Genomic DNA, 9,950 nt, shown 5'->3' on the forward strand with positions numbered 1-9,950 from the left:
TCCCGTGCCCATTGGAAAAGGCTGGGTAGGCACTGGGACAGCCGGGCCGGGCTTGAAGTCCAAGCTGGAGTGTCAACTCAGGATGCAATCTGCACATTCAACATTATTCACTGAGTAAATACGTACTGGTATTCAAGCTCTGCACTAGACACTCAGGTAGGAGAGATGGTTTGTGATGGTCCTTGCACTGCAGGAGCTCAGACTGCCCCCATCCTGGGCACCAGGGATGATGACAAAGAGACTCCCCACCTTCTCCTTCCTCTAAGAGCCAGGATGCCCCCATCTCTATCCACCACATCTCCCTACCCCCATTTCCATCGCCCCCCATCTCCATCACCCCAATCTCCATTGCCCTCATCTCCATAACCCCCATCTCCCTACACCCATCTCCATCACCCCCCGTCTCCATCACCCCACATCTCCATCACCCCCCATCTCCCAATACCCATATCCTTCACCCCCCATCTCCCTACACCCATCTCCATCACCCCCCATCTCCCTACACCCATCTCCATCACCCCCATCTCTATCACCCCCATCTCCCTACACCCATCTCCATCACCCCCCATCTCAGTCACCCCCCATCTCCATCACCCATCTCCCTATACCCATCTCCATCACCTCCCATCTCCATCACCCCCATCTCTATCACCCCGCATGTCCATCACCCCCATCTCCCTACACCCATCTCTGTCACCCCATCTCCATCACCCCCATCTCCCTACATCCATCTCCATCACCCCTCCGTCTCCATCCCCCACCTCCAACCACCTCTTTCTCTTCGGTCCAGGTGTGAGTTTCTTCTCACTACATTGTTCTGTTCGCCTCTGTGCACCATTTCCCCACCTGGACTGGTACCACCTCCATGGCAGGAGCCACCAACCTCCACAAAATCCGTTGCGTAGATGTTCAGCAACCAAATAAGATGCCCTTGATTACTATGCTTATCCGTTACTTAATAAAGGTACTCATTGCCAAATAAGTATTCAACAGTCCCAAGTCCTAATTAAAAACAAAAATCAAGCAACCTAACTTCCGAAACTTGTGGATGACGCTTTGGGATCTGTTCCTCCGTTTTGCTTTCTCATTCATTCAACAGACTGGGGCTGCCCTGGGAGATACAGAGATGATCCTGAGACCCAGCCCCCAGTGGCTCAAGGTAGGGCTCCAGGAACGCAGAGTAGGACTGATAACATGTGACTCGGGAAATAGTTCTACCAAGATGAGGAATCCAGGAAGGCTTCTCAGAGGAGGGGCTGCCTTGAGAGCTGGGCAGGGCAGGCCAGGTGGAGCCGGACGATTGTTCAACCGAGCAGGGGCAGGGAGACTGAGGCCATGACAGTGGAAGTGTGTGGGGAGGCTGCGGTGTATGGATTTTCCCGTTTGGGGGCTACGGGGCAACCACCAACCTGTTCAGAACTCACGGACCAAGGTAGGCTGTAGGCTGATGGGATCCTGGAGTTTCCTTATCACATTATTTCAAATCAGGAATCCTTCTGGGCCAGCATTCCTAGCCCTTCAACCATCCAGCACTGGCACCCAACAGACGTCCCGGGTCCGAGCTCTGTGGGGACAACCTTGCCACCACGGCCCTGGAGTCCTGCCCAGCCTCAGAGTCCATTTCCCTTTTAAGGTAACCTCCCCCCGCCACACCACCGATTCCACCTCTACCCACCTTCCCCAGAACCCAGCACTGCCTTCGCTCCTTGTGACACCCCTTCCTTGGGGTGCAAACTGGGTTCTGGCCGGCCGGTCGGATGTTCAGATGCTTCCCCGTCCCCTGCAGCGGAGTGGGTGGGCGTGCAGGCTCTGGAGGCAGAATGCCAGGGCAGAGGCACTGGAAAGTCTCCTGCAGGAGGGGGCCGGAGTCTTTGAAGGGTAAATAGGAGCCTGTGAGATGAGGGAGGGATGAGAAAGGGGCCTCCAGGAGGAGAAAGGAGCACAGGCCGAAGCTGGAGGCGTGAAAACACTTGGCATTCTGGGATCGTGGTAGAAAGTCGGGTGAGGAGGAGTGTTACGAGCACGGGGGTGCGGTGGGGGGTGAAGAGGACGTGGAGGTCCGAGGGCCGGCGGGACAGGCTGCCGATACAGTGTCCAAGAAGGTACGCGCAGCCCCTCTCGGGCCCGAGCACGTGGCTCATGCCAGCGGCCGGCGGCAGGTGCTGGCCGCACACCCGCCTGGACGACACACACCTCTAGGTGAGTCAACCCTGCAAAACACCAAGGCATCGCCTCCAGGGTTTTCGAACGGACCCTCCCGTTTAGAGCTTTCCTGCTGGACCCCGCTTAGCCCTCCCTCCCCCCTCCTTTCCGGGGGCTCCAAGGCTGCGATCCTATCGGCCATCATTTTTTTTTTCATTCATTCATTCATTCATTCATTCGCTCACCGATCATTATCCTCCGCCCTTCCGACGCTTCAGACAGGCCGTCCGTTTAATTTTGTTAAAACTAAACAGCGTGCTCAGTTCTTTCAGGACGCGTGATGTGTTCTGGGCAATGTTTTTCAGAGCAGTGAAACATTTCATTTTCCCCCCCAGCATCGAGATGTGTCAAACATCATTTATGCCTGGACATAATTCATCCCTCAAGATAAATATTGAAACCCAAGAGAGGAGAGACGGCGGCAGAATTTCCAGGGGCCGGGGGAGGCGGGGGGTGGGGGGTGGGGGTGGGGGACAGGCTAGGAAAGGGGGTCTCCCTTCCTGATCCCACCACCGGAGGGGTGAAAAAAGCATAAACGAAGCGAAAGTAAAGTAGCTAACTCCGGGTCTGTTCCCAGTCTCCCAGAAACGGCTGCAGACTTTTTTTTTTTTTTTTTTTTTACAGGCCTCTTTTGTGTCTGTTGAACTGTTGCTCTGTCTTGCATAAAATCTCTTGCAATAGAAGCCCTCAATTAAAGTCACCTGCTGGTCTTTGTCAGCTGAGGTTGACGCTGTCAAATCGTGCAGAGCTCCTTAAGCCAATACAAGTCGTTAAGGAGGAGGTGAATCAGAGATCCGACATGGCGGACAGGAGCCATCCATAATCAATTGATATCTTCCTCTGCTGGAGGCGGGGTCTCGGGGAGCCCTTTCCCGCCACCTTCCCCCCCCCCCACCCTCAACTCACCTCATCCACAGGGGCCGCTACCCCTGGATCTAATTAGGCTGAGTCTCAGCAGGTCCGAGGCTGCGCTGAAAGGCCATCAGTAGGCGAGCCCATTAATAACTCGCCGGTGCCCTGCGTATTGTAATTGTCAGGCTGCAATTTACAGTAATCCTCCAATGCAAGAGCCCGAACTATTGCAGCTGATTGGAAATGCATACGCCCATTTGAAAGAGAAAAAAACACAAGATGCACGGGTTAAAAGGTCAGCGCATGCAAGTGTGTGTGCTGAGTGACAGGCATTTTAGTACTAGCCTGGGACCGTATTTTAAAAGGTCACTGAAAACTCTTGGCTTGGGCCCTCTGACAAACAATGAACGTTCCATATATTTATTTGCCATCTCCTTGTTTTTACAGCAAGCAGAATAAATGAGTTAAATGACGTTGTGCGGGCCTGCATATTGTCAGCACAGGTTATAAGTCATTATTAAACTCCATCAAATCAAACCGAACCCGGTCAAGGCAATGAGACTAAAAGTTATTTGCATTCCTTCTGTCATAAAAAATCATATCCCCTTACTCAAGACTTTCGTTTCTTTATTAAATGCAGCCACAAGAGTATTTCAGGTCTGGCAATATAAGCTCAGGAAAACCTTCTCGGTATAACTCAGTGTAACAGCTTAGACCCGATTCCACTAAAAAGTCCCAGCTGAGCGTATCTGGGCACTCAATCAAGACATACATATTACTTTTAAATAAGATTAGCCTTTATATTTTGCTGCTTAAGTTAAAACTTTTCATGTCAGTCTCTACTTTTATGTAAACTCCAACATAATTCTGTTTTAGCAAAACACTTCAAACAAATTAAAAACCTCAAGTCCAACGTGTCCTTAACAAAAACTTTCTTAATGGCATCGCAATGTGTTTGCTGACACTAAAACACTTTTAAATGAGATGGATTTTCCCTCCACTTCCCTGCCTTTGTAATTACGGCTGCTGCGGGGCGTGCGCCTTCGGTTACAATGGCAAAAGCAGTTATCTGTGCTCCAAATAGTATTTGACCGAGAGCTTGCCGGGGACCCATGGCAACTGCGTAAAAAACGTGTCTTCCCCTATCTGCCTCCGGCCGGGGTCACGTTGGTTGAGAAATGGAAGGTGACCGACGGGGACCGTTTGGGGGAGGGGTGCTGGGAAGCCAGTGGGTAGGCAGGGAGGAGGGGAGAACCCGTCCCACCGAATGGCCCTTCTCTGGTAAGTCACAGAGCTGTTGAGGTATCGTCAGCCGAAGCAGACCCGTGGCATTAGTGGCACCCCCCCACACCCGGCCCCTCCTGCCTGCCCGTGGCACCTGGCACACGGCACCTGAGGCTCCCCAGCTTACTCCACGTTCTCTCACGGAGGCCACCAAGATCCTTCCAAGGCACGTAGGAATCGCCACCCCCGTTTGACAGCCCTCAAAGGGGAAGCGCCAAGAGGTACAGAAACTTGCGGAAGGTCACATCTGTGGTATGGCGGGCAGAATTCTCAGATGGCCCCTAAGACTCCCATCCCCTGGTGTGTACGTTGTAAATAACACCCTCCCCTTGAGTGTGGGCAATATGACGGGATGTCACTGTCATAGGTTATGGTATACGATCAAGGAGAAATTATTTTGCAGATGTAATTAAGGACCCTAATCAGTTGACCTTAAATTAATCAAAGTGGGCATCATCCTTGGTGGGCCTGACCTCATCGGGTGAACTCAAAAAAAAAATAAATAAAAGGATCCAAGCCTTCCCTGAAAAGAGACTGAGGGGGGAGGGCAGCTCTCCTACCAGCCTTGAAGAAGAAAGCTTCCGGAAGTTCTGCACCTGCAAGACGTGAATCCTGCCAAAAACCATGCGAACTTGGAAGGATCCCAGGCCAGATGAGACCATGGCCCAGGCAACACCTTGATCATCACGACCTTGTGAAGCCCTAAGCAGGAAACCCAGCTAAGCTGTGCCTAGACTCCTGACCCACAGAAGCCTGGGGGGTAACAAATGTGTACTGTTTTGACCCATCGAATTTATGTGAATCTGTTGCTTGCCCAGCAATAGAAAACAAGTCCGCATGGCTTACGATGTACTCAAGGCCTTGTGGCCATCAACCCAGTAGACTCAGCCCAACATCCACACTGCGGCCATATTTCAACCCCACATGTATACTCCTTTCTAGTGTTTGCGGTCTAAACATCAAATGTATGCTTATTTTCAAGTGGTTTGTGTCTTACCGTTTCCTAATCCTAAAGAATAGTCTTAAATACACTAATATCTACTTCTTGATTTGGCTATTACTGCCAAATGTTCGAAGAGCTTTCTTATAATACAAAAAGCAAGAGCCCGCGGTGCCTTTTCCTTTTTCATTTCCAAGTCCCACAAACGGCAGCATGGGTGACACCAGTACGAAATTTTCTTGCTGAGCCCATAAAAACTAGTACCTTATGAGAAAAGCCGTACCTTTAAAAACACCTGACTAAATATTTCATAAACGCAACGTACAGCAAATTCCTACAGTAGATTCACTGGATTTACAACCATCAAACTATATTAAACTTACAATATCAAGATTTATCACCTATTAAATGGAGTCTCGTTTTAGTAATATCTAGCATTTGCTCCCAAAGGATCTCAAATACCTTCGACCCTTCACCAGGGCACTCCACCGTAATTCATAACGAGGTAATAGAAACCCTCGCTGTAAGGCCGCTGCTGCCGCGTTTGGGGATTAGCTCACCTATCAGCGAAAGGTAGCCAGAGCTGGGCTGGACGGCGGCCGCTTTACAGAGTGCGGAAACGGTACCGAGATCCAGACCGTGGGGGGAGAACCCCACAGAGAACCACAGATGGCCAGTGGCAGGGTCCTTAGCAGGCTTGTGTCCCAGGGGTTCTCCAACATTAGTTTTTGGCAGTGGCGCCCTTTCTTCCCATGCGATGTCGTAAGAAAGCTCAATAAATAAAACAGATAAAACGGGAACAGCTCTGGCTGAGCTGGGAAGGGGGCCCCCGGCCTCCCCCCCCCCCCCGACAGGCCTTCCGCAGCACACACGGCGGGGGACAGTTTCCACTCCCGCGGTTCCTTGCCTGGGCCTCTCAGCTCCCCGAGATGCTGATTTTGTTGTGATTCTAACTCACATTTGCTGGTGCGGCTGAACCCCCACCTTATGTTTGAGGAACCCGAGACTCAGAGCGGGAGAGATGGGCTTACGGAAGTCAAGGCTTAAAAGCACAGCCCGGAAAAATACAGCCTGCCTTCAGAACGTGTGCAGGGATGTCATCATCCGTGTTGAAATTATAAACTAGGGGTAAAATGTGAGTTAATTGGGAAGATTTAGAATTCCTTACCTTAAAGAACTCAAAATCAGGGCTTTATGATACAGGCAGGTGTCATAACAAAGGAATAACAAAGAATGACTTGCTCTAAAGACTGCAATGTCTACGGCACCACAGACCAACGACCACTATAGTGAGACGTTAAGAACTTCTATTCATCCCTCAAAATCCCAGCTCAAGTACTACCCTGTCAGTAAACCAGCCCTAAGCGTCCAGGCTTTCTTCTACTGTGCCCTAGTCAGTCCTTTATCAGAGGGAACACCGGATTGAAACTGATTACACACAGCCATTGCCACCGGAACTTGAGCCCTGAATATAGCCTCTGTGTGTTGTTGGCTCTCAGGGATGTCTTCAGAGTCCCGGCTTCTCTTTACTCGTCTGTAAAATGACAACAGCGGTCATACCTACTCTGACCTGAAACACAGGGAAAGTGCTTAGGACAGTAAGCACTCGATAAATGTTGCCATTACTATTTAAACTTGGTCACGTTCCCCCCAGCCTTTCACACGATTACACTACCCTGTTTTATTGTCTTCCCGGCAAGAATCATTCTCTAGATAGAATGATCAGATTTCTTCTATTAAGATCTGTCTCCCCTCCCCACTCCCGCACCCCCACGGAGCGTAAGCTTCTGCGCAGGTGACGGACTCGTCTGGCTGACGAATGTCACTCACTCCACGGTGGCCCCACAGGGGCCCCGGCCACAGGGGGTGCCGGACCAATGTTCATGGACGAACGCATAAATGTGTTGAGCGAAAAGAGCAAGGACATGAGCTCGGCTTCTAGGAATTCGTGGTCTTAGCCAGGATTCAAATCTCTATTACTTCTGCGTTTGCAAATTCAACGTTCGTGGCTTTGCGCGTCGACTGTTAGCAGATCCCGTGGGCCAACTCCTTCACCGTAGAGGACGAGGCAGAGGCTACGGGAGGCTAATGACTTGACCAGACAGTGGCTGGCCGGGGGCTGTGCTGCGGTGCGGGCTCCTGGACATCGGCTGCCTGGCTCCTCTCAGCATCCTTGGTGCAGGAGGGTTAAAGCTGGATCGCCCTGGGGGCGTGTCTGGGACTCAGGAATCCCAGATGCCTCGAGATGCTCAGACCGCTGGTTGACAGTACGTCCCCTTTGTCAACAAAACTGGTTTCGGGGAGCCTTACTTCTGGAAAGCCTCGGTTTCCTATTTATAAACATAACCACAAGTTGGAATCCTGGCTTGTTAAGAGGACTGATTCAGCCCTTTATTCCCAAATAGGTAAATATAAGTAAAAATAACTAACCGCCAAATAAAACCCAAAGTGGCCTTACGGCTCTTAAAAGAACTTGAAGCTCAAACGCGCTTTCCCATAAAAGCAACTCTGTCCCGCTGTGTCTGCCCACACTGGAGCCTGGCCTCTGGGTGGGAGGAAACGACGAGGGCGCTGCCTGCCCCGCCCCCCCCCCAACCCCCCGGCCCCCTTGTCACGGGGAGAGCCACGGCTGGCTGTCTTGTCATCACCAGTGTGTGAAGGGTGGCTCTACCCACCCATCACGCTGGCCCCCTGGCCAAAGCAGCAAAAGCCAGCGCCAAGTTCCAAGTCGTGACTAGAGCACTCTGCCTCCTCAAGGAGCCCCTTCCTCACGTAGGTCAGCCTCAGGTCAGACACTTCGTAGGCTGCTTAAGAAATATATTCTGGACCAAGGAGTACCAACATGTTTGTCCCAGGCTTTCCCATTCCCCAAAGGGTCTGTGGCAACAGTGCGACAGTGACAGTCCCAATGCTGCTATAGGACAGGGTGGAGCCGCGAGGCAGGCGTCTGTGATTACAGACGCGTGCGCTAACGGGCACACCGGGAACTGCTCCCCGGAAACAACTATCGTCGATTTGGCCACGGCCTGTCTTCCCCACCAGGATGCACCACAACATAACGGCCTGAAACGAGGGCAAAAACTTCCCGTTATTCATTGCTCTGCCCCCAGCACCCCCTGGGAGAGGGCCTGCACCCAGAAGGTGCTGCATAAACATTGGAGTCAGTAGAGGGAACTGGAGGTCTATGGGAAATCTGGCTCTGAGTTGCCGAGTAGTCCGAGCAAAAAGGGAAAAGATCCGCTATGAGATTCGGGGTCCATTTAAACCGAATCTTCAGGAAGATCACAGGTTCTTCCGGGTATTTCTCTACCGGGTCTTCAGCTCGACGTGTCCCAAATGTGTCAGAATGACCAGGGGACCTAGCCTTCACCCAAGACTATGACAATACTTAGGAATGCCACGTCCTAGTCTCTTTGGAGAAAATATTGTAAAAAGCAGGGATGTTCCCCACTCTGTGCCCATGCCCACCTCCCTCCTGACCCGCACGGCACATCTCCTGAGGGATCACGGACGTCTACGGACAGCAGATGGAGAACACTGCAGCACTGAGCCGACACCGGCATCTAGCGAGGTTCTACTGTGGTCCGGAAGCATTTGGGACTTGGGACGCGTAGTGGTGGTGAGGACACAGTCCTTTGCATCCTCATAGACACGGGGGGCAGTGGCAGGGACCAAAGCACAGGCACAGGCTGAGGGTGGTGGGAAGGAGGCGCCCGGCTAGGTCCGCAAGGCAGGAGGGCAGTGCTGGAGGAGTAGAGGCGGCTGGGAGGGCCAGGACCGTTTCAGGCTGAGCCAATGACACAGGACAAGGCCTCTCTCAAAGCTGCAGACTTGGGATTACAGGGAAGACAATGGCCGTCCACTCGAGACGGGCAGGGTGCACCCCTCTGTCCCTAGGGAGGCGAACTTCGCCTCTCTGTGCCTCACTGTCCCCGTCTGCAAAAGGGGGACTGCGGCAGTAACAATGAGCATTGGTTGTGGGCTCATGACGTGTGGGGCACCGCGCCCAGCAATGTACACAACCTGCCACTGAATCCAAACGATGCCCTTCCTCATGGTAGAGGCAAGGGCGTGAGGCCAGGAGGGCTAAACCACTTAGCCAAAGTCACGTGGTGCTGGGAACCAGGCGGGCTGAGTCCGGATCTGTTAGAATCTCTGTGCTTTCCTGCCCTCCAGTAGCAGTCACGTCCATACTTGTGGTGCGGAGTAAGTGGCATAAAATGAATAAAACATGTAGCACAGATCAGGCGTTTAGTAGATGTTCAGTAAACCTTCGCTGTCATGGGCCCACAGGCCCTATAAGGAAGCCTTGAGGCCAATGTGTTTTGCAATTCAGAACGTTTCAAGAGAGTCAAAGGCAACCCACAAAAAGGGGAGGATAGATTTGCAAATCACAAATCTGGTCAGGGATTAATATCCCAGAATACATAAAGAACTCTTGCAACTCACCACCACCACGAAAACCGATTCAAAAATGGACCAAGAACCTGAACAGACATTTCTCCAAAGCAGTTAAAACAAATGGTCAGCAAGCACACGAACAGATGCTCAACAGCACTAATAATCAGGGAACCGCAAATCAATACTATGAGACGCCACCTCATAGCCGTTAGCACAGGTGTTATAAAACCACCAACCAACCAAAGAAACAAAAAAACCCTGAAAGCAAGTG

At 51.7% G+C, this 9,950-nt stretch overlaps 1 long non-coding RNA gene across 2 annotated transcripts; it reads right to left on the reverse strand.

Moving 5' to 3' along the window:
- Window positions 1-687: 687 nt before the first annotated feature.
- LOC123584268 lies at window positions 688-8,098 on the reverse strand. Of its 2 annotated transcripts, XR_006705289.1 has the most exons (4): window positions 5,839-8,098; window positions 3,109-3,287; window positions 1,676-1,890; window positions 688-1,564 (listed from the first exon to the last, which is right to left on the reverse strand). It is a non-coding gene; the product is annotated as an uncharacterized LOC123584268 (long non-coding RNA). The 2 variants fall into 2 exon arrangements; XR_006705288.1 differs by lacking the exon at window positions 5,839-8,098 and having other exon boundaries at window positions 3,109-5,823.
- Window positions 8,099-9,950: the final 1,852 nt, after the last annotated feature.

The sequence above is a fragment of the Leopardus geoffroyi genome, chromosome B3 (assembly GCF_018350155.1).
Source record: "Leopardus geoffroyi isolate Oge1 chromosome B3, O.geoffroyi_Oge1_pat1.0, whole genome shotgun sequence".
Lineage (NCBI taxonomy): Eukaryota > Metazoa > Chordata > Mammalia > Carnivora > Felidae > Leopardus > Leopardus geoffroyi.